The sequence below is a fragment of the Varroa jacobsoni genome, unplaced genomic scaffold, assembly GCF_002532875.2.
Source record: "Varroa jacobsoni isolate VJ856 unplaced genomic scaffold, vjacob_1.0 scaffold_81, whole genome shotgun sequence".
NCBI classification, from domain to species: domain Eukaryota; kingdom Metazoa; phylum Arthropoda; class Arachnida; order Mesostigmata; family Varroidae; genus Varroa; species Varroa jacobsoni.
This window is the reverse complement of record NW_019212983.1, coordinates 49475-75428: the sequence shown is the minus strand read 5'-3', so window position 1 is coordinate 75428 and position 25954 is coordinate 49475. Positions and strand designations below refer to the sequence as shown.

The 25954-nt window shown below is 44.2% G+C and overlaps 1 long non-coding RNA gene across 1 annotated transcript; it reads left to right on the top strand.

The window, feature by feature from the left end:
* Positions 1 to 404: 404 nt before the first annotated feature.
* Positions 405 to 25416, top strand: LOC111263660 (uncharacterized). Its single transcript, XR_002682357.2, has 3 exons — positions 405 to 3230; positions 24570 to 24751; positions 24906 to 25416. It is a non-coding gene; the product is annotated as an uncharacterized LOC111263660 (long non-coding RNA).
* The last annotated feature ends 538 nt before the right edge of the window (positions 25417 to 25954 follow it).

Genomic DNA, 25954 nt, shown 5'->3' with positions numbered 1-25954 from the left:
TTTCGAAGGAATAGAGAGCGAGCAGTTCTCGTTTGACGAATAGGAGTATATTTCGCTTGGCTTCTGTTTACGCTAAATATCTTGATCCAGCGCTAGGAAATTGACACGAATCTACCTAGAAAAGCAGCAATTTTTGTGTGAAGCGAAAAAAGGCGTCGTCCTTACCTATTGCCTGTGCGGAGAGACTTTTAACTGAATCGACGGACCGCATGTGTCGGTAGGGTCCAGATGATTGTGGCGAAATAGACACCGTCTAAGCTTATGGTATTTTCATCCCATGGTCCGAATCAATGGCTAAGTGTTCACCAAAAGCTCAATATGAATACGCGATAGAACACTCTACAAGACATATTTTTTTTTTTGTATATAGATATTCCCATGTTGACTGAATCCGCACAAGCGAAACCCTTTCATTTTAAAGTCGAACTGACTTTACTGAAAGATACGACAACACGGGTGCCGACACCGTAAAAAAAAAGCGAAAGCAGATGAAGCTGAGATGTCGAGTTACGCTTCCCTATAAAGTTATACACGAGGGAGGCTGTATCGTTCTGATATTGATGGTATAGAAACGCACGCATACACTTATGGAATTTCTAACATCTACCGCACAGTATGAAGTGATTTAATATTATTTTTGTAAATCAATTTTCGTAGAGAACAAACGAATACTTGAGTGGAATATCACCGCCAAAACGTATTTACTAATATATTGTCAGATCGCCCCATTCGAAAGATTATGTGCTCTATTAAGTTATGAATAAGTTCACGCCATTACTGAAACGCTACAGCTTCGTTAGTATGTATATATATATTTAATGTATATAAATGAAATCGCTATATATAAAAGATTTAAGAAGACACTTCAAATCATAACTCCCTAGCTAGCTGTGTATGCCTCTTAGATGTCTTGGCTCGAGCAGATCTTTATCTTAAAAAAGAACAAACAGTATATATAAAGCAGGGATAACCTAGCAAGGAGCTTCTAGCGGATAAATATGAAGTGTTTTTTCCGGCAGATTTTCTTGTTACACAAATTTGGGGACAGTAAAGCAACGACGGTTGTTGTCTCTCCAATCATTTGTACTTAGGATAGAGCAATTGGTATGAACTTCTGTGCAAATGCTTTTTTCATTTTTTCGATGTTAACCCCACTATGATAGTCAGTCATTGCCCTTGTTGCCATGGCCGTTTTATAGCATCTTCTTTATTCATCTACGTATATTGTTGCTCATGTATACTTATGCGTGTCGCTTCCTTAAGTATGTACATATGTGCGTGATGTGTTGTTTGCCACCTTTTGTGTCCTTCCGTTTCTATCTTTCCTTTTTTCCGCCTGCTTGGCCATTTGTCGGCCTCTTTCTCGCTCTGTGCGTGAGTGCCTTGACTCTAGCATACGCACCGTATTTTGTCCATCGTCACCGCCATCATCTCCAAGATGCCTATCTATACAGTTGTATGTGTCGATGCGTTTTCGGTGGCGGTCGACAAAATAGGATGAGAGACAGAGTCAGCGAGTGACTTAGTGGTATCGGTGTTGTGCGTGATTCCTGCTTCTGCTGTTACCAGAGGCCTCCGTTTGCGTTGCTCTGCCGTGGCGTCCCAAGTGCTGGCGTTGTCTGCGGCAGAATCTGTGAATCTGAAAATAAAGATAGACACACACATGCCGCATACATACAATCACACACACACACACACACCCATGAGAGAAAAGACACGGAACATAGCCACCGACTTACAAAATCCGACAGCACCAGTAACAACAACAACATCAACAGCAACAACAAAAATAGCCGTAAGCTGTGACGGGCGGGCTTGTCTGTGGCCGTTGTTGCTGTCGGGTAGCAGCCGGTGATTGCTATAGCGGAGCTTATGCCTGCTGTCCGCTTGCTTGTCCTTATATATCTATACACGTTTGCCTGTTGTGTACCGGCTCGATTCCAAGAATCGCCCTAGCGGAGGGCCGGCGGACTGAGGGGCGGGAAGGCAGGCAGGCAGGCAGGCAGGCGGGCGGGCGGTCGGTCGGTCGGTCGGTCGGTCGGTCGGTCGGTCGTTCGTTCGTTCGGCCGGCCGGCCGGCCGGCCGGTCGCCTAGTGACTGAGAAAAAAAAGACGAAAAAGAAGGAATGAGAAGGAAGAAGAAGGGAAGGAGCAACAATCGAACCGAACAAAGCTGAGCTGGCTGAGCAAAACTCTGATACGGACTGAACATAACTGAATGCGGACAACACGAGAACGAAACCACGATAGAGTGGGCTGCTTTTGCGGGGAATCGCTTTGGTGAACGGGCGAACGAACCAATCTACCAGCGAATACGGCCGCGACGATAGTCTTTGTGGCGGATGCGACGCCTGTGATTCTGCCATCGCAACTACTATTAATACTACAACAACCAGTAAACGGCCTTCTGACTCTTGACTGTTCCCTCGATCGCCTAATACGTGCGCATACAACGCTACCAGAGTGGAATATAGCAGGACAGGACGTGAACGAACGGCTATGAAAACACATAAGGACAGAGAAAGCAGTAGCACAACAAAAGAAGAACAAGAAAGCACCTATGCAAGAAGTGGCCGCAACAGACGCAGCGTGATCGAGTCCAATGGAATTGAATGATGCTGGCGGTAGTGGACCATCCCTAACCTCTGTTGCCCCACCATAGTCGGAAGCATCAACTTACGGAAAGCCATTATAGCGCAACATTAGCCACCAACTGAGGCTACAGCGGATTACAACGACACCATTACACTACCGTACCGAGTTGAATCACTTTCTTGATTCGAGTCGAACAAGGATAGCCTTTGAAGCCGGTTGCGTATTGCCGATACACTAGCGGTGGTCGCACAATGAATCCCGTCGTAGTGCGTCACCCACAACTGCTGCGCCATTTTGTCATTCCGTAAATTTCACTCCGATTATTGCTATTGTTATTGTTGTTGCTACAGCTGCTGCTGCCATGGTTATCCCAAGGTTATTGCCAACGGAGGCGGTAAACAACAATGGTGATGACAGTGGCATTATGAGAACGCGGCTACCGTGAGTTATGATTATGTATATCACAAAGCGGGAAAGATCTATTATTTCAAAGCAAGTAGACAGTTAAAAGAAACGCTACCTCATTGGCCGTATATTGTGCTGAGTCTGCCGCCTATCTGGCTGTCGCCATGCGTTGATGTTTTCTCCCATTCTGCCTATTCCACCTACTGCCGACAATCTGTTCAGGTCGCAATTGTAAGTTGGTATTGATGTTGTCTATAGCTTCGACCTCTAATAGTCATCTTGAAGCTTCTAAAGGCCAAAATCATGTTCGTTTGCCATTTGCACAATACATAAAGCTTAGAAATTCTACACACAGATTTCTAACTCTAATCTATAATAAGTGCCGTAAAGTTTCTGAAAAAGACTGGTGCCACACGATAATGCAATTGTTGTAAATTAAGTTACTGAAATTGAATTGTAAGCCTGGCAAGCATATGGCTTAAGGGAATGGAAAACAGTGAGTCGAGGTATCATCTCATTAATATTATGATTGCAAATACATACGTAAATTAATAAGTAGCTTAGTTTATTATTATATTTCAATTAAAAGTTAAAGCCTTAAAGTTGAGGCAACTTTCAATGTAAATGCACCAGTAACAAGTCGTATTAATTGGACAACATGCCAGGCCTATATGTAACCCATTTCAACATTAGTGGCCAGTCCCATTCCCTTCAAAAGTAGCATTAACCTTGCTGAATCGTCTTTTTTTTATATAAACAATTCTTTACGAAGGATTAAATATCTATGAAAGACAAACATTGTTATTTGGTCCTGGCGCACGCAGCTTCGAAGCCGCCGACTGTTAGAATGCGTCGATTTTTAAGTAGGTAGATAGCTTTTTTTACTTGCCTATAGATAAACATACAGTCTGCACAAACGTTGTACGGGTATCTGGCTAGGAAAAGTCGCAGATGGATTTGGTTCTGCGTATCCATCTTCATTATCAACACCGCTGCTTTTATCCCCTTCCGTCCACATTTTATAATATACGTACATGCATATACGGACATACCCATGCAAAGAAACAGGCATCGTGCGGGCCATTACCTGTAAACTCTCTCTGGACCTTTCACAAAATTTATCTATAAATTTTGTGAGAGGTCCAGAGAGAGTTTCAATCAAGTGTTCTTAGTCACAATATCTAAAGATTCCGGTGTTGCAGCCACTCTTTCTGCAGTTAACGAGTACGGCCTTGTCGAATTCGTACTATTTTGTGGAATTGCAAAGATTGGCTTTTGAGGTGCTTATTAGAACATCTTCATGCCGGGCGTCATCTAGCAAACGCTAGTCATTGTTTAACGGTACACGCAGTTGTTTTAGACGGCTGTCTAATTTTTTGGTAAATTGACCAAGTTCGGTTCCGTATAATTTTTTTCAATACCTATGGAGATCAAGCTATTTTGCATGTGATACTATTTTGCGGAGCCAGGGTGAAGTCGTTCGATCACATTTCTCTATAAAAAAAGTATTTTTGCTCCTGCCGCTACGCCCTGGGTGTATAAGCCAGCAAAAGGCTGGCTGCAACATATGTACAGCGTTAGAGAAATTTCATCATCTGTACTGGTATGGATAGGCTTAAATTCCCAAGCCGTTGCTTTTATCCAGGTGTCCGCAGCCAAGCGCATTACCCAGAGTTCACTCGACTCGTCCGTCTCTCATTCTCCCCCCCCCCCCCCTCGCTTTCATTCATTTCATGGCCTGCGGCTAAGGCCGAAAAGGGCGGCCTGTATATTCTTTGTTCTTTCTCGGTCGGCCTGATTTGCCAACCTTCAGCAGCGACTTCACGAGCTAGCAGGCATCAACCTCAACCGAACAGTGGTCAAAAACTTCAAGCTGCCAGTGGGCAGCATGGCGCATGGATAAGGTGATTGTGGCGAAAAAGCAGTGGGTAAAAACGGGATTAGGGGTGGCGCATCTAGATACTCTTTTCTGAAGCCCCTACTGGAGCTCCCTATTTGGAAAAGAAGGAGCAGAGTGAGAGCGATAGATAGAGAAATGGCACGAATTTCTTAATGAGGGCTGTCATAAAGAGGTACAAGTCGCTACCTTTCAATGGAACAAATTTGCTAAGACTTGCGGTTATTCGGGCACTCTCAATACGGAAAAGTATTATTAAAGCAAATGTGTACGAAAAAAAGGGAGCTTTATTGAGAATTCATTCAGATATTTTATAGCACTAACCAGGTCCTATAGAATATGTTCCATAAGGCTCTAATTTTAAACTTATTAAATCAATTGTTGTGTACAACATTTAAGGCTTACTCATTAACATCATGTAATTCTCTCATCGTTCACCCGGACTGAAGACCGGTGCTCTTTTTTTCTATTCTCAATATATTCCATTGACTCTGAACTTTTTTTTTTGATGATTGATTTTAGGACGTGCTTTATATATTACGTAGCTTAAGTTAAAAGTCTTACCTTGTGCACTTTAGAGTACTGTTGCAAAAGTGCTGAGATTCTTTGATCGCCTATTGGTATCTGGTATTTATTCGGCTGATGAAATTTCGGTCTCAAAAGGCCGGATACATGTGCAATATTGTCAAACGACGATGAAACATTGGCACACGAATCCAACCAGTCTCGACCTCAACAAACGGATTCGTAGAAGTTTGCGCGAGTCAGCTGTTAAGGGAAGATGATTTTTACAACGCGCGACACATTTCGTAATTCTTCATGGTTGACTTTCTTCAAAACCGAAGTCCCATGCTGCTGCACTGATGAAATCCGGTTCGTCGAGGAAAGCTTCTCTCTCTGTTAGGTACAACTGAATGGCCCTTCACTACCCGCACCACAATCTTCACCATCATCATCACCACCACCACTGAAGCCATCACAATTGTACTTCGAGATCTTCGTCGAGGCGGCTGATAAGGGAGGCCGGGACGGGTGCAATATTAACAAGCAGAATTTTGGAAAATATTGTCACCCATCCAAAAACCTCTCTGACCAACCCGAAATCGTTTTGTGTACTATCATATATTAAGAGACTTTTCAGATTGCAGCTAAAATATCAATGTTAATTATTCTTATGTGGAGTATTAAGAAGGGCCATTTGGTTTATTCTGGCTTGAAGAAAACGGTTAACCAATGAGGCACGGATGGGCATCAGCTATGGACCACGAGATCCTCGAGCATCATCGCGCAGTGGCTAAGTAACGACAAAACGCGAGCGGGTACGATGTTATAAGAGAGCCGGTGCTATCGACAGCAGGCGCAGCGTTTCGTCAGCTTTGCAGATTGGAGCGCTACAGACCAGCAGCGGTAGACTGCCAGACAGACGGAGGGCTGCTTCTCACTGCTCGGATCTTCCATCCGATTGTTGGTTGGGCAGATTTTGGCGCGCTTTTCCCTTTCTCTCGGCACCGAAGCAGCGGCAGAAGCAACAACGACCAGCAACCATCAAAAGCAAAGCTAGCGTCGCTTCGCAGACCTGGAGCGAGCACCTCGTTGTCATCGGGGTCGTCGCAGGCTTCGCAGCTGCCACTGCTGCTGCAACAACTACAGCAACAGCCGGCGTTGCCGGATGTCGCTACTGCAGTCTGCTGGTTACCTTGTGACCATCTGCTCTTCTACTCGGGTAGGCGGCTACCTCTCACTGCAGCGGCCGTTGTGACCGCGGCGAACTTTTGTCGGTTAAGGTTGATGATTGGTACGCTGCAGTGTTGAAAGAAAATTTTGGCGCGAAAACTTCTCGCCACATGGCGTGTACCACATAGCGCGGACCAGCCAGACCTGCAGATCTGACATTGTCGTGTATGTGGCCCATTTACAACAGGCAAATGAAGTCGGTTAAAACGAAGAACGGTCGATACCGGTGTCTGTATCGCCAGCTGCCGAATCGAATTGGGCTCAAATGTTCCAAAGAGCAAATCGTGTCGTCACAATGTGGCATGACGAACGCGATAGCAAAATAAGTACTATAGGATGGGTGCAAGCATAATGAACTGGCCTTAAAAGCAAAAGGTGGACCAGTCGGAAGCAGAATATTTTACTGGTAAAGTTAATTTGGGCAGTATGTGTCGAAACGCAAACTCTCGATAAGGCCCAAACGAGTGCAATATTCCTAAATGTCAAAGATTGACGCCCGTTTGGACCGAACCGGGAGCAGCTTGGTTAAACCCTCACCAATGAAAAGAAGATGGCTTTCACATGCAGCCGAAGATTCCCGAGTAATCGAAATTTATCTATACCATTATCTAATAGTAAACAAAGAACATTAGGTGAATTTCTCGTGCAATTACGAAAGTCAAACTTGTTCAAAATAGAACTACCTCATTAATAGCAGGATAAAGGAAGAAAACCCTTGTTCTAATTTATCTTCGTGAAAATTAGTGTTCTCGAAATTTCGTCTATCCTGCGACGTTATATATAGTATCTAACCACTATACCGTTTATATTAGATATTCCGTTGATTTTTCTTAATACACGCATGCATCAAGCTCAGTTCACAAGTGAAGCTAAACGTAACTTCAACTTACCGCACAACAATTCGTCCGCTCAAGAGTTGTCGACAAAACACTGTCTCTCCAACACGTGATGTTGCAGCTCGTTGCTATCTCGACGTTCCTAGTGACGCACTAGAGACGCCTCTAGTGATAATTTGTTTACGAAACGACGACGTGCACATCGCCACAATGTTTCGTACTCTTTGTTCATTCACATAGACAAATGTGTCAAATTGAGACTTGATCTCAACGACGTGATAACTCGATCTGGCGGCTTCATTCAAGGCTAGTTCTTGTAGGATCTCAGTACCGGTCTCCGATGCCCAGATCTTCTGCAGTATATTTGCAGGTCCGACTGAAAGCCTGAACCTGACCGAGAAGCGGCACAGACCACGAGTACTCTGGCGTAGCTGCCTACTACTGATGCTACCTGCTTAAGAGAGACTGTAGATGCCGCGCCAGCAGCAAAAGAAGAGGCGGTAGCAGCAGCAGGAAAGGGGCTCGGCATTCTTGCGCGGTTCATCTTACTAGTACCATCACCACTGTGACTGCTTCTGGTGTAACAGCAGTGGCTGTTGCTGCTACCGCGTCATACTGAAGATTCAACAGCAGTGGCTGCCGCAACTGCAAAAGCCGGAGAAGGCAACGGAGATTGCATTCGGGCAGTAGCAGCGACCGCCGGAATGCTGCAGTCGGTCGATCCGTAGTTCGTCTGTCCGTTTGGGGGCGTTGTTCCTTTGCCGATGCAGCAGTTGCGACTGTTACTGATGACGGCGGTATCGACAGTGACTGTGGGGAGGAGGGCTCACTCAGGGATTGCTGATCAGTGTTGGCTTCCCAGCCAGCCAGTCCGTCAGCTAGCTATTATAGATGGCCGACTGGTTCGTTACTACCTCATTCGGCGGCTGATTCGTCCATCGTTGCCGTTTCTGCGAACGCCGTTCGCAGGAGGGGGATGAGATGAAATGGAAGTACACCAGAACAGGCACCAATGCGACTAGCGGCGGCAGCGACAGGCGCGGCTGGCTTTTTTTGCGGACGAACAGCCGGCCACTAAACGACCACTGGGGCTAATATCGGTGGACAGCCAACGGCAATAGGTAACAAACAGCGACGAGGACAACAACAGCAGTAGCAGGAGGACGAACAACGGCCACTATCGACATTTACCAGCTAGCTACGTACGAATTTGTATAGCTGGCTTTCTAGACAAAGTTTACGCTCGACAGGCGGACATAGCCGCCGTACAGCTGCACGAAACGAGGGAAAGAACGGACAACTAAGGGAGGTGAAATACGTGCTCATGAATCCCCCCCAGGGAGCGCGGTGTTGGGTCTGGCCAGTCAACCAAGCGCATTCGAGGTGTGACCGAGGACCACGAGCGAGTAGGCAGTACGTCAAAAGCCTTCGGAGGGAGAAAAGGGGGAGGGTGGGGGGTGAACATACAACTGAATAACGCCGCGGAACAATAAGTCGCGTAGGCCACCGACGCCACAAAGGGAGGAGGTCAGGCAAGTAAGGTAGCACGCAGTGTTTGGGCAGCGATCAAATTCAGAGCCGGTCGCGGTATTCTCTTGTTCCGGCGAAGGTCGTACCTTACGGTGCTAGAAACAGTCAGCGGTTAGCTCACTTGCATCCGACAAAACAGCGAAGCGTCGAATAACAGCAGGACGGAAGAACGGGGTTTATCTTCTCATCGTTGTTTTTTCAGAAGCAGAAGTAAGATTGTGACGGCGATGAAGAAAGAAACGAGCGTAAGAAAACGGCTGGTCGATCGTCCTGTCCTGCGTCAGTATCATTCGAAAGAGAAATATCGTTATAGAGCTAAATCGTTGAGTGGCGTCAGCCAGATGATCTTGGAGCTCTTCAGCAGCCGATGGCGACAACAACGGAACGTTTGGAAGCCATCTGCTTCTCCCCTTCTACTCAACAGTAGTACATTAGTGGTATATCTGCCGGAACGACATAGTCGCGGTGAGCGACATTTTGTGCTGGATGTTGCCGTCAGCTCAAGCGACCCAAGGCATCATCTAGTGTAGCAAAAATCGGCTGCAAGAAACGTCGTCCTCGTCGTCTCTACCGGCACCAGATCAGATTCTAACGACCGAGCAACAAGAGAGTAAAAGAGTAGCAAGCAACCGATATGCATCAGCGAAGTCGAGAGAGTGCGGCTCGGAGCTTTGTTTGTCCGCAGGATTTTGGCGGTGTCGCTCGGAGATGGTGTACGGAGAGAGACAGAGAGAGAGAGAGAGAATGTGAAAGGGAGAGAGAGAGAGAGAGACAGCGTCACTAGTTGAGCGGACGATCACTTCGTGCGTAGGCCGACAATCTGCCAAAGTTTCTAAGTTTCATTCGGAACAACGGTGTAACGTTAAGGTAAAAGGATGAATCTACATATCTATAAAGGTAGCGGTCGTACAAGTATCAATGTTTGATAGAAAACACGTAGAGTCGCGCGGAAGCGGGGAGTCATAATAACTGCATGAACGGTGCTTTGCGTGACCGTCGCCGTTGAAATCGCGAGGCGTCTCCGCGGCGAGTTGGGGCTACATGTAAATGTAGCAAACGATTAAAATCAAGATTCCGGCGGGGCCAGACGCATCCTTTCGCTCACTCAGCCATTTACGTTTTATTGCGGTTGCGCAACGACGTCGCAGCCATGCTAAGGCTAAGCAACGACGATAGCAACAAACGCACGCTTGCCTTTAAGGCTAGACTAGCTGAAGGGTAGTGTCTGTCTCTGTCGTCAGAGGCATCGTCATCATCACCGACATCGCCAGGATTAGTGCTAAATCAAATACTTTTCCATTACAAAATATTATGCAACGAAGTCGTACGGATGTTGACCGCGTTCGGTGATGTTTCGTTTAAGTCAAAGGACCTAATAAGAGGATCGCTATCATGTAGAACATAACTGGTCAGTGAAAAAGGAAAACTAAGCGAACACAGATAGCACATATATTGGTAAACCTAATTCATATCACCTCGTTAGTACATTACCTGAATTAGGTGTTTGCCATAGGTCGTACACCAACACCATGTTATGTCTAGAGCAATATGTTAGAGGGTAAAGAACAGCAAGGAAGGTATATGGTAGAGGCAAAGAGGATCGCGGACCCGGTATGTTAAACTGCGCTCGCAATCTCGCTATGGTAGGTCAATACAGGCCATCTTAGCAAATACGGCCGTTTGTTAGTCGAGAAACCATCTCGCAGCCAATTAACCATTAGCAGATAGCAAAAATTAGAGGCATTTCTGAGTATTAAAGATTTTTAGTAACCGAACATACGTGCACAACATAAACAGAATCAAACCAGAGTTAGTCGAAGTAAAAACGAAAACGTAACAGTTACACCATAGAACACACGCTTGCCTGGCTACTCGATGCTGCCACACCAGTCAGTCTGCATGTTGCAAAGCCGCAGCTCTGCTCCAACAACCACTTGGTCCTCCAGCGGTTTCGATAGTCATCTCACTGAGTACTCCATTTTACTGTCCAAGTGATCCCGACTTCGACTCATCGCGGATTGAGGGTGACCCGCATGGGCGGACTCGTTTAAGACAGCGACACAAGCTTTCCTCCTTTCCACGTCGGCTGAACCCCCGGCGAGGACATAGCTAGTAGAAACCTTCTTTCACATTTGGGGGGTACAGCGATTCGTGAAGATGACCTCCTTTTTTTGAGCTTAGCCGTTGGATTTTTGAGTTTTAACAGCAATAGTGCACACTGCTTCGTTATAACGTGTTGGAAAAAATGCTTGGAAATTTTGCCATAAATTTGATAGGTACACGAGTTGGTAGGGCTTGAAGGATGCAATAGTATCGCTTTGTCGTCTTAAAGCCTGAGGTATCGATTCTCCCTGCGAGCACTCAACAACGTTTTGGGGATAATGCCTATTCAAAATTCGCATTTTGAGATACCTCTGCTCGACGCTATGTCATGGAAGTAAAAATTATAGCAAAATTTTTATTAACGGCCTATGCATAGGCGAAACATGCTAGTGCCGCCTAAAGTACGCTCGGTGCTAAATCAATTTCTAGTCTATACTACAGTTGCACCACCCTCGTTGAAGCAGGAGACTCTGATTACTACGGCCGCCGGCTGTTAGCTCTCCCATTTTCGTTTTACATCTCTCCATCCGGTCAATAGACCAAGAGCAGCAGCGACAGCTCGAGTCCTGCCTTTGGCTCTTCCACACAGCTACCTAGCTATTGTACTTTCCTCTATGTGATCTACCAACGTAGCTACCTCTAGTAAGCGCACCGACGGGCTCGTTCGTGGGTAGCTCTGCAGAACAGAACGAGCCCGCCAGTCGGTTACGGAGTTAGGCTAGGTAATGCTCTTAGGGTTGGGCACATCGAAAGTATATGCCGAAGAGCATTAGCTCCGGGGTGCAGAGGTCCAGTTGGTTCCGTCGGAACTCCATCTGCCACTCGACGACTCTTGCTTGTAGTTGTAGTGGTAGAAGAAATAATCGTGATGGTAGTGGTAGTAGTCGTCGCAGCAGCAGCTATTCTAGTCATAGCAGCCACATTACTTCAACGGCCGTAGTGTCTGTGTGTTGGCTGATCAGCTTGTCCGCTTGCTCGACCCATCTGTGCTTTAAGACAGCTGAGATCCCCCGAATACACAATATCATCGTCGTTCTAGCACCTTGTGCCTGGGTCAGGCGATGAAGCTCAGGATGAGGTCTAACCCGAGAACTGATCCGTTGATTCGAACCCCGAACTGACAACAGAGGAAGAACGACAGATGCTGCTGCAAATCGGATACGTACGTTACGGCACGCGCCGTCAACGGCTCCTACGACTGACCATTAAAGCTCATCCCATGCGAAGATAAACATATAACAGCCATCTTTCGTTCAGCATTCCTCGTCCCTAGATCGAACGGGAGGTTCATGGCTCTTTCCGCAATTTGTAGTCGCGTGGCTGCTATCCATCCATCCATCCATTCATTCATTCAGTCAATGCTACTCTATCATTAGTGCAAACGGGTACAAACAGTAGAGCAGGCTGTAGAGGCCGTTGAGTCGGACAAACACTGGAAAGGCCGTTGATAAAATTTGTTGAAGATCAAGGGTTGAGTGAGATTGCACGAATGGAGCAAGGCCTCATCGTTTCACTTTGGCTTCGGGAAAGTATTCTGGTGGGAATGCTTCGGGCGCTCAGCCATCTTGATCATTAATACAGCCTCAGCCTAGTCCACACTATCCCTTTGAGGAACGAGCATTTTTGCATGTTTAGTCTAGACTGGTTTTTAAGCTGCCGCGCTAAGCTTGCATCGGATAGCGCACACATTGATATATGTATCTATGTAGATAGATATAAATACATACATATACATATACTTCTGGATGGCAAGAGGGGGAAGACTGAACCGTTTTTATAAGAGGACGGTACGCCCGCTAAACAATTCTGCGGATTCCGCGCGCAGGACTAAACTTGCAACATTGGTTACTTGAAATTCAAACAGAAGCTTGGACCAGGCATCCAGCAGGGAATCGGACGAGAAATGATCTTTTCACAAGCATGAAGTTTTCGCTAGAAGAAAGTTCTAGTTCAAGTTGGTCTATTTGCACAAAACAGAGATGCGTTACAGGAGACGCCGTGCCTTGCAACGACCATAACTGATTGGATCTTTACGCATTTACGGAGCATTACGTAAGGCTATTATACGGTAGTCTCGCTATAGGTAAACACTGGGGCGTATGTAATTATTAGAACCAAATTAATAATAGTTGTACATGTTCTCGACGCGCCCGTTACTTTTTGATACTGCAGTTTTAACCAAGAAGACTTTACGACGATGTTGGGAGTAAAGCAGAAATAATAACAGCTAATGAGATTCGGCACGCCACCAAGAACGTTTTTAAGATATCACCTCTGATTTCGCTAAAGTAATAGCTTGGAGCTATTACAAATCTTTCGCGGATGCTAACTATTCGATTCATCGCATCTAGAAGTCATACACAAACTGGTAGTGAGTGGTATCTAACCTCTCTTAATTTGATTCACCAATTGTTATTATGCCACATGGAACCTCAAGTGAAGACCCCTCACAAGGAGCCTCTGTACCACAGTTCGCAGTCTGAAAGAATACACCGGATCTAAGTAATCGTTTGTTTGACATTATTACCTGTCCATTCAGTGATAATGCCATTCGTACAAGTCAGCGAAACCGTTACTTATTTGTTTTCCAAAGTCACTTCATATAATAATGGATAGCGTATTGCATCCTCACTTTCAATAACTATATACAAGCTCAACGGATCAACTTAGCATTTTCACACGCCTAGAACTCTACAGGACTACAAGGATATGAAACTTCGTATAGCATCGAATCTATATTGAAAAACCTAATTGGGCCTATCGTGATTTGTATGCTGCCACGTCCCATGGTAAAAACTACGCAGTAGAATTACATAAAGTGGAGCTCGGACCTGAGCAGGGACCGGGCTGCGCCCTCATTGTGAAGACCGTTGCGATTCTAATCGCCACAGCCGTTATCACTGCCGTTGCAGCTGTCACTACGACCGAGCAGGTAGTCGAGTAGAATCACACACGCACGCATGCATCCATTAAGTATGTGTATTTCTCCAACAACGTCGCGCGATTGTCGCTTGCTTCTCTTTTGAGCTACTGGCAAGGTAGATAGGTACACGGACTCAAACTGTTGAAAAACCGCTATTTCTCTGACATAGTTTGACTGTCAGAGTAGTTGATGGGCTGCCTTTTATGAAACGACGGTTGTCCTTCCGTCACAGTCGAAAGGCTGCCTTGGCTGTATTTAATGCTTACATGTGTTGTTTCTGCTATTGTTGAAGTTGTTACTGTTGTTGTTATGGCGTACGACAGCCTGTTCAGCCACTAGATGGGATGGTTGGCGCTCGACTCAAAGGTGACGCACTCAGACTCAGATTAGACTGACTGAGTCCGTTCGGCCGCAGCTAAAGACGCAGATAATGAGCGGACAACAGTGACGATTACAATCACGACAAAAGCGTATGATTATAATTCTATTGGCCAAAGCGTGTGCGAACGGGGGGACCGTCACGAGCTCCAGTGGATTTTTACTTCAACTCGTCTACGAAAGCTTAGTTGAGAGCGAGTGCAACGCATGATACCTATTACAGCAGATCGCTTTATCGATCCAGATTCCGACGACGTTGCAGACGTTCACGTAACTGTCATGAAGGACACAACGATGATCACTATGGTTGAAAGAGTCGATGGTTGCGAAGCTATACTATTATACATAGTCTAAGTACGTTCGTCTAATCCAGTACGCACACTGATCATGTGACACTGGGGTTCCTTTTTTGTGTAGTGCCGACGTTGTCGTTTTATGCGGAGGCGCAGTTCAGCGTTGATTAGAATGAGCTTGGTTCACACGGCAAACAGCTTCAACAATTATAAAACATACGGCAAAAACGAACGCCGTAAGTTGACAGAAAGATGAGTGATTTCTACAACTTCTTTAGTTCAGGTCGTGACCGCTAAAGAAGACGCCACTAGATGACCTTGTGCTGACAACAAGTTTCTCTATTTTAGGATTATATCTGATTGATTAAATTAACAATGAATTTGTAACAATAACATGGTTGTGACCCCATATTGCGGTTAAAGTTACTGCTAACATTTTGCGTGCACACTCCGTTGCTTACGTTTGCAATTTCTCATGCAGTATTAGGTAGAAATCGATTAATGTTCTTTACCTTTATGAAAGACATCTATGGTTATTATACACTATACGGGATAGTGAAGAGGTGATTTATTGCTGCGAAGTCAGCAATCTGAAGTAAAGCTAGTCGTAAGCTTGAAGGTCGATGTTCTGTTTGGGCGATCGCCTTTTTCCGTTACCCTGTACGCAGTACAACTTAAAAGCTGGGAATTCATCGACAAAATGAAAGTTACCTATAAACAACCCGAATCACAAGGATAAATAAAAATAGCTTTCTCGATGTCTCGTATTTATTTTCGCGAATCGAACGATTGCTCAAGGGTGAAATTTGGTCAATCCTTCTTTTACTTCTGATTGTTACCTGAATTCACTCGGTTTCAACACATCTTCGCAGAGAGAACCTAATGTCGGACTATCCTTCCTGGAACATCGTCAAATAAATGCTTTGCGGTGGCCAGATTTTCGATACAGGCACTGGCCAATAGTAGAAAGTTAGTTTAGGAGCTTTCTAATTCAGATGCCCAACTAGCCTATTGATTTGTTTAAGATACTGTACTCTACTAATGAATTACCGTTGCTCCCAACGAATCTGTTCTATCAGTATTTGTTTCTTTCCGTCTTCTGGCTATAGTTAAAAGCCAAAGATTGCCGGGTCGACTCCACAATGCTATATGTTGCTCTGAGACAAGAGGTGTTCTTGCAAGCGAACTGCTTGATCTTGCATTTTCGGATTCTTTTTTTGCTGGAGGCCGTTAGTTCAGCGAGCTCTGATAGTTGTGTTCGATTTCAATACGGACTGGCTAACTTCTAGGAAGATACGCAGTTGCATTGTTCTGCCGGCTAAGTTAAAGTTAAAAATAGACCGTTAAAGACAGCTGCTGTCGCAATTTTCGCATAGTGCTTACCACTATTGGCTAGTTTGACCTTCTTCACCACTGCGGAACTAGAACCAAAAGAAGTATTCGTAGGTTTACTATTAAATCAATTTGTCACTGAAATAGCCCCTTCGTAGGTGGACAGTCATTGCCTCGGGACAACTTAGGCTTAGAATTAATCATTAAGTGTGGCGTGTCTTTTCCACATCACAGACGATTTTGTCATCATTATGCTAGTAAATATTTTATGCCATGTTGCATTTCGGCTTCGCTGCCGCTCAAGATGCAGAAAGATAGGCTGTCAATCCTCGACAATGAACGAGATCAGTAAATTAAACAATATATCAATGATGATCCGTAGATTCTAGACTGCAAACTGTCTGTGCAGATTTTCAAAGGTGGAACAATTTGTTTTCCATTGCTTTGAGATCTACCCTTAGTATAAGTTGTCTAGGATTGACTTTGTAATCATTCACTTATTTTTTCTTCAGCGTCATCACAGGTTGACCTATGAATTCAAGCGTATTGAACTTACTCACGTCGAGCTGTTCGATCTGGAAAAAAATTTCAAATAGAAGCCTTTCAGCTCTAGGATGAACAGCTGAAGATTATTCGCTTTATCATGTTCATGTTTGTTGCGATCATAACGGACCCGCAGATTTGCTCGTTCGGTCTATAGGTATCGTTAGATGTACAGTGAGAGCATTTGTTCGACGGTGACGCCAACTGTTCATCAACGGAGGTAATTGTACGTCCTTTGCACGATTATAATGCATTAATTGACAGTGTGTTATCACGCAACACGCGATTTTTGTCGATAACGTAATTTTGTCTACGTTCTTCTTCTAGACAAACAACAGTATTACCGACAAGAAAGTGTACAGAAGCAGCGTCAGCGTCAAAAGCGACAGTGTCGTGTCTCCTTGTGCCGTCTTTCTTCGGAAACTAATTCGGTACCACTCTCAGTTGCCGAATGATGACCTGCTACGATAAAAACAAATACGGGCCAATTATGTTATGCTGTCAGATACAGTTGTGTGTGCGTATTTAGTCGGCACCGCTGTCTACATCACTTAGACCTGCTTTTGTTTGTTTTTCCATCGACGAGGAATCAACCTGCGTCCGGATAGGGTGCTACTATCATTGTAGATCACGACATAGCTAGATACATAATGGAAAAATACAAACAGACGTCGTATACGATACGTACGATCGATCAAAATGATCGATTTCATCGATTCGTTGGATGGGTGACGATGCATGTGACTCACAGTTCGGTAGAACTGATTAGGGTTCGGTGTATTGTACTGACCGTCAATACATCTTCTCATTACTGGAATATTAATTATCTTCAAGTTAACAACGTTGTTAACCAAAATTAATAACGATCTCGATGTAAAAATAACATTCGCGACATACGATCGTGTTCCACGTTGTTGGCTGACCATTTTATGTCGTATAGCAAAGAACTCCACTATCTGCAGAATTTCTTCTGAAATATGGATAGACTTGAAGCAGCTTGGAAGCTAGTTCAGTTAAATCCGATTTATTCAGAAAAACTACCTTGAAGTCTGAGTAGTTAATTCATTTCTGTGTTTCCGCAGTATCGGTGTTCGTGGCATGTGTGATAGGCCATGCAGAAGGGGTACCGAGTTCTAGAGGAACTCTGGTCGTTGAGTGTGAGTTCAAATGCCTCATAAAATACCTATTCGGTACTGATATAGACCTCCGTTGATAGTAAAAAAATCATATGGAGATTTGCGTGAAGCATCTGTAAGTGAAGATGTGTGCGCAATATGCTTCCTGGGTCGATGCGACAACAACAGCATCGGTATTTCCGATTTCCGGCCTGAGCATTACTGCATGTTTTCATTGTTTACTTTTCATCTCAGCTGCGAAGCACACGTCCAGCTCGTGCAGACGGGGCGTAAGTCTTCCTTTTCTGTATTGAACCGGTCGCAAAACGGTGACTGTGGTTTCGTACGCCGAGAGCACTTTGTAGCGCATGTACTGATTGTCCTGTACGGTAAATGATAGCGCGTACATTACATATTTCATTTTTGACTCTATACCTGTATAAATCAGGCGACTACGTAGCAAGATTGACGTATACAGCCGCGTCTGCGCGGCTATATGAACCAAGGCCCTGCTTAACAAATCTGTCGTGGTGAATGCTGCTCGCCTAGAATGCATTATCAGCCTGTTCCTCGCAGTGCCTGTCTTTGGCGTGCATTGGGCTGCCTTTGATCGTGGGCTCCTTGGCTGCGTACACGATAAGTGTGTGACTGATTGATCGTTCGTCAGCAATTGGCGAGTGTTTGTATCTGTAGGTACGTATGCTTATGTTGTGTGTGTTTGTGTAGATGTGGCCGTACGCACGAAGGTATGGCGATGCAGCAGTCGCCATCATCACTATGGTTCTGTGCCCACTTCTAGCGCGCACTCATAGAAAACATCTGCGCCGATTTGGCTTCCACTTTGCAGCTACGGTTATTCCCGCGACTGGCTTAACTTGACTATGCTGCCTTTCGTCACAGTTGGCATTGTCTTATCGTTGAGGCCGCTTAGCCTCCATAACTCGACCGTTTGAATCCATGCAATGAGAACACGTCGGCTCTGTCGTACCTAGACAAACAGGCGACTGAAATTTCGACTCTGTCTCCTGCCAGAGTTGTGACGGCGGCTGCTTGCTTGTGCTATTCCATCTAAGCTTATCCAGCAGCCTGCGGCATACCGTCTCACCGCTGTATTGTTGAAGCACCGTATAGTTAGTGCCGTATCAGTGCGGACGAAGGCTTTGGCTACAGCTGCACCAGCACAGTGTTCACTTCTCGTTTCCTCGCTTACGGCAGGCTTACGGTGCCTGCATACAGTCCTATGGCACGGACGACGTCAAACGCTGTTCATAGAAGGTATAGTATGTCTCAGACAAACGAAGGAGTCACACAAACGTTAAAGACGGACGAAGTGTTTTCTCCATTTATCTATCTACCCATAGCACAGCAGGGAATATAGCTCAGTCTGGAGAGGAGCGGAACGGGGGCTGTATGTAGAGCGCAGGTGTTGTCTTGACGAAGTGGACTAATGCGGCGACTGTGCCACCTCGTGACGACATACTACAACGGTATGACGCAATTATGAAGAAGCCAACAGATTCAGAAAAAGAGGCTTCTTGGGATCAAGAGCGCTGCCCGCGATAATAACAGTTTTTTTTCTTTAATGAAACACCATTATGTACAATGGTGCCTTTATTTTAGTACCATTTCATATGTGCACTATAGGAACCATGATTCGAATTAGATAACAAATGCGAGAGTGTTGGTAAATACTGCACAGCGAATGAAACTATTACGACATCAAAGGTGATGAAGTACAAGAGTAGGTACTATTAATCCGCCAAACTATATAGCATCATGCTCGAGGTAGCTGTTTAAATACAGTTCGGCGTGTCACACTTTAGATTCTCTGAAGTTCTTCTCCATGCAAAAAACGAAGTATTTTGTTGTTAGCGGTTGAAGCTTTCACATTTATAATAGTATATCGTTTATATAATACGTCGATGAATCGTTTCAGCCTCGCTCCTTAATCTGTCATTTGTGTAACACACAAGTGTTTTAGCTCAGAGATTTATATTTTAATGGTTCCAATCGTCGTTAGAAAAGATAATGTCTATACTTTGTCCGTAATTACTCTGTCACAGTTACTAATCCCATCATCTCTAACACAGCAGTTCGCTAGAACTTACCGTATGTATGTCGACACCTAGAATAGCAGTGATATCTGTTCTTTAGAAGAAACCTATCAAGTCGTGCAGCTTCTATCGTCTTGCTTTGCTATATCAAAGTAGCGCATATTCTAACAAAGGTATGTTAATCAAAGGCTCATAGGAAGGAACTCGGACGAGCTAACAGTTGTATGAGAAAACTCAAGTACTAAAAACACGTGAAAACTTAGTAGCACAATTGTTGGAAGCCTAAAATGTGTAGGCGTGCAGGGACTATGATGCCTTAAGAAAGCATCCGAAAGGTAGCCCTCAGTGTCTTTGTAAGGTTAACGCACTTCTGAAGAAGCAGAAATAATGCGAAATTATTTACCGGTCATAATACGGAAGAACGAGAAAGACGAGTTCTGCTGAACCTTTGGCGCGGCGAATGCCGCTCTAGGCAGTTAAATTTGAAAGCAACTTAGAGTTAAAACACAAATAAGTTAACAGTTTGAAAAAATGCCAGGTAGAGAAATTTAGTGGTGTCTTTCTAGTTGTAAGTCTAGTTTTTTCATCATGGACATACTAGCTGTATACCTATGTATTACTTGTACTTGTTTTTATCAAAAGACAAAACCGCTTTTGCTTTAAACAGACAGCTTTACCAATTTCGAAAGATCTCATAACCACCGTTCTGCTTGCCACAGGCTGTGGCTTGTGTGGTAAACATTTGTAAAGATTTCTATTACATATAAACGGAGTTACGGATATGACGTCAAACTTAGGCATAATAGAGTCGACTAGTCAACACTTTAACCGATCAGAAGCTCGTAATATGAAGCGTTATAAATGAGTTTTTGTGATTTTTATTTAAGGATTATATTTAACTTCCCTAAGCACTGCCTAAATTCGATGACCGAATGTGTATTATTTGTTAGCGGGCCAAACCCGTATTTTCTTGTACCTATGCCGTTCTATAATGATATTAATACTAATAATGATAAGATAATGGACTTCTTACGCCTTTCGATAGATTGCTAGAAAATTGTTCGGCTGTTGTCAGTTCAAATAATGGTTCCTAGGACGGGACACGACCTCTTTTTGCTGTCAGCGTTACTTAGGGCGCCGACGAAATATGATTGGCCTGTAGGGAAGGTAAGTGCCCAGTATCGTTTCGAAAACAGACAAACCAGGTTGTTGCTCGCAACCCTTTTGGCGAAGCCGGAATTCTCTTTACGGCTTTTTCTTTACGTGATTTAGGTAGTCTAGAAAGGTTCGACCGCGTACACTCATAAAGTCTGGTCGACCGCTTCGCGAACTCTTCGCCATTTTATGGAATACAGCATAAATCAATGTTATTACTCTATATCGGTTGCCTGCACTACTTCGAGCTTCAGTAGAGAAGCTAAAGGGGCCACATATAGTTGTGAGGTTGATCGAATATTTCGCAAAAGTACTTATATGTATATATATATCAGTAATACTTTTCACTTGAAGGTGATAACTACTAATGGAAGCAAAATGTCTACTAGGGTAACTTCTTCCAAAAACTTACAGTTGATCACGGCACCGAGTTGTCATCATAAAGGGCAAGTTTGTGCAAGTCACCTCTTCCATAATCGTACAGAAACAGTATAATTATATTAATATTACGTCCCGTATCACTTATTAAAGGTTTTATTAGAGGTACGAGAAACGGGGTGTCTGTATAACTTCACGTGCCAAGATCCATATACCGGTGCATATGTGTAACTTTTTTTTGTAGGTGCTATCGTTTTCAAGACCTCCGCATGAACTATAATTTTCTCTGCGGAAAAGACAGTTTCAAACATATCGGACTCGACAGATTCCTCAATTTCAAGTACGAACTTTTTTCCCAAAGTTAGTATTTTTTAATAATTTTATCTCTTTTTTTTGGTGTTTGCTGCTCCTGTTTGACCACGCTGTTACCAAATACGTTCGCCATGCGACTCTTGTTACTGCTACATTTTCCGTACTTAGCCAGTGCACATTGACATATTAATTCACCAATTTTATTTGGATCCTCTTTTTTTTTGTACATTTATATATTCTAGCACATCTTGACCGATGTTCCCATCCCATGTGATATAGTTTCTATTTATTTCGAGTAAAATAGTAAGTTCGAAAAATTACAAATATTTTCGCTTGAAGTGCAAAAAAAAACGGTCTTCTTTGGACATCTCATATAAACAATGATAGCATTAGAATTTGTTGTAAGTAGTAGTCAAAAGTGGAGATAACGATTCTGTTTTAAAAAAGCCTTAAATGAATGAATGTTAACATATACATATATATATATATATATATTGGCAACAACGAATAAATATTCAAGTAACCTCGATACAAATAAAATTTAACTAACGTACCGGGTACAATTGTGAAAGTATAATTTACAAGATATGACTCGAAGGATCCGCCTGTGTCTCATGATGCTCAGCCTACGCCCGGTACGATGAAGCTCGACACCGGCCTTCATGTGTCCTACCCGAAAAGGGTCGAAAGCTTTAAAATTTCGGGCCCTAAGGCTTCCACCGGTCTTCAAGCCGCCTGCCAGCTGATTTCACAGATTCTTCTTGTGATTCCCGTCCTCGAGGTCGCACAGTACAACTAGCAAGCAGCACACGGGTTGCTGGTCGCCAGCCGTTTTCAGTAGGTATATGCTTTGTGCCTCGAACAAGGTTGTATTTTCACCACGAGATCGAGGCAGGAGACCGGTATTGCTGCTTCTGCTCTCTAGCGATCGTCCAGCCCTTCTCTCCCCTGCTGAATTTTGATTTGGGTTCTCTATGCTGGTGTGACTGCTTTTACCCCACATGGCAGTCAGCTCGGCTCTGCAAATGAGTTTCAGCTTCTGCAGTTCGATGCATTCATGTATATATAGAGTCTATCCGCTCTCGAACGCCGACGGTTCTTGTCATCTTTCTGCCGGATCCCTCATGGAGATCTCATCAGAGAGAGACTCGACGGATCAACAGAAGTTGCATTAGTTCCTCCGTTTCGAGCACTGCCGAACGAAGTCTTCAGCTGCCCAAGCTCTTGCTGTTGCTCAAAGGTGCACATAGAAATATCTATGTTATTTGATGGCGGATGAAAGATTTTCCGACAGCCTTCCTTCATGAAGCCTTATCCGTAGGATCATTCACGGTGCTACTAGTGTTGGAGACGCCAGCTAGCCAGCCAATCCTGTGGCTTCTGCTGGTTGCGTGTCTATGAGAAAATAGGCGTACTTGGACCAGACGACTACACAGCACACCGCGGCAAGCAGCGGAGCTCACAGAGCTCACTCGCGCTCCCGAGAGTGCAGAGAGGCCTGAGAGCAGCGAATTCAAGCGGGGAATAGCAGATGCTCCAGAAGCCAGCCAGCCAGCTACACATAATAATACAATGGAACTCGTTCGAGGCGCCTCTTCATCTTACTTCGCAAGCTGCTCCTCCTGTTGCTGTTGTGAGGCTAAAAGGAGAAGGCCTCCCCGCCGTTGCCTCGTTGGAGGCTAGCAACGTTGAGCCTCAATATAGGACAGAAGCAGAGATCTGCCGACTGTGTATAGACAAAGGGACACGAAGGCTTCGAGAGGCGGGTTCTCACGTTGGCCTGTCTCCGTGCTGGTTTGTGCGAGCCTAGCACTACTAACTTCGCAGGGGGAGCAACGCAGATACTATGACAAACAGATGACCTACAGCTTCAGCACTGAAGCTCAACCTTACGAGCTTCGACTATTCGAGGCCTACGCCACAGTACGAGCAGGGTCAGTCCAACCAACATGACTGCGCCAGCGTGACCCATGGGGCCGTTTGCTTGTTTGCCGCGAACTTTTAACAGAAATTCCATTCCACGCGTGTATATGCACATATGCGGAAGTTCTTAGAACCGGTTATTTGATTTGTCACAGGCGGAAAATGAGTTACATACATCGGTAAGCATCGTATGCTGCTGTTCTGGAAAAACGAGTGAACGGGAGAAGTACATATTCGATCATCTGGAGTCATGCGTTAGTACAAATGCAAACAACGTTTTGCTATATTTGGTTCAGACGTAACTGACGCTGGTCGTCAACTCACTGGCTTGGCCTAGCATGAAGGTAACGAAGGGGACGCTGCTTCGAATCCTGCCGATAGTACAGAAACGTTACACAATTTGTAGATATAAACAAAGCATCATTGAATTCAGCTATCTTGTTAACTCTTTTTTTGTTGACGATTTTTATTGGTTTTTGTATAACCTTTTTGCATGCTTTGCAGGTGTCGTCTCTGAGAAATAAATTAAACTTTGAAAACTTAAATCTGTCACAGTTATTGGATTTCACGGCCGAATTAATTTCCAGACCTCTACTTAACCCGCTTGCAGAAGTGTTACGTGAACCGAAAAAGCAATTATTTTCGTTTTTTTGCCGAATTTTTGAAGTCTGTATAGAGTCATTCTGTATAGAGCAAATTAACTAATGAAGTGTTTAATCAGAAAATGTAAAAAAATGTGTTTGTTCGAAACCAAAATAGGCCTTTGTGACTTCGTAGATTTCTAATTTTGTCGAGAACCATTGATGTGTAAGAATTTTAGCTGACTAGATTTCTTGAAAATAGCTTTAGTTTTCAATCGTGAAAAAAGTGAAATATAATTGAATATTATGACGAAATATTTGATCTGCATAAACAGGTTTGGGTAGATTTTACCCACTTCGATATAAATCAAATAAACGCTCATTTTTCCGAAAATGTTTTTTACTAAATTTTCCCGAACCTATTTTGGATCGCAACGATTTAAAGTACTTTTAATCATGCACTGTGTTTATTCTGTTACATAGGATAGGCCAGTGGCCTATGGTCGTTTCGCTTATGAACAAGCGGTCAATAGAGGCTTGATGACATCGCAGAATTTGCATTTTGCGTTGACGAAAAGCCGTATTTCGAGCGGCCACTTGTATTCTAAAAGCACATATCGATGAAAAATCTACCCCGCAAAACGATTACGCTTTACTACGAAAATGTGAGTATTCAGCAAGTATTTTATTTATAAAAAATTAATGTACAATGAATGTGCCATCGGGCCGGCTTTCTTGAACATGACAATGGAATGGCCGGCCAGTCAGCCACCACCAACTTCTGGCGTAACTTAATACAAACTCGATTGTGTATTGCAGTGAAAATATTGGATACAAACAGCTTTTGAAGTTATCAAGACGTTGCTACGTCGAGTGGGAAACAATGTCCTTAGAGAAGCTGATCTCGATGTGCGGCGATGATGTCGAATGACCCTGCCGCTCTTGCGAATTGGCCTTTCAAGATTTTTCGTTTGCGACTTCGCGAAGAACAGAGGCAACGCTGGAAACGACTCGAAATACTCTTACTCGTCAGAGAAGTTGATGCTAAAGCGCGCACGGCAAAATTCACACACGCTCACTGGGGATACATTTGACAGATAGTGTTTTAAGTTAACTACGACTAAGTTAAAACGACTAAGTTAACTTATCAAAATTGGTAGAAGAAGTCATTCCATTAACATTGGCTAGACGCCTTTAGTGCGTCGTCTGTAAGCGTGGCTGGCGTAGACAGTAACCTCTATTTAAATAAATATAGTTGTCTTTCACCCGCTCTAAAATAGTACTGTTTTATCCTAGCGATTTATAGATTTACAGCAGTGAAGTAAATTGCGAACTAAGCCTTTTAAGTGGTTTTCTGATACGTTCGTTTTCGTTGACAGCAAGGGGTCGAATGCCATATCGGCGTCTGTCTATGTAACGCAATAAAATTTCGATCTTTCGTACTCCGTCGTTTAATCTCGTCGGTTATCGTCATATTGCCAGCTAAATATACAACGAGAAATCGACAATGTAAATATGCCAATACGAGCAAATAGCTCGAGAGCCAGATTTCTATAACATGGAGTCATTTACTCCATGTGCTATACGCACTTCCCTTTTCAATCCCCGCCACCGTTGCCTCAACGGCGATACACATCGATCGAGAACTGGTACCTAGCATTTGTCTCCTATCTGCATAGTACTACTATTGGAGGTACGGCTTGTAGCTACGAGAATTGGATCTACCTAGCGGTCGGCACAGCCCAACAAAATGACTCGGTTGTCTAGCCTAACCTGGCATCAGCCGCAACCTATTGAAGGCATATGAGTACACACAAAGAGTAAATGTATTGATATTTGAGCAGCACACTAACATGGGACTCCTCGCG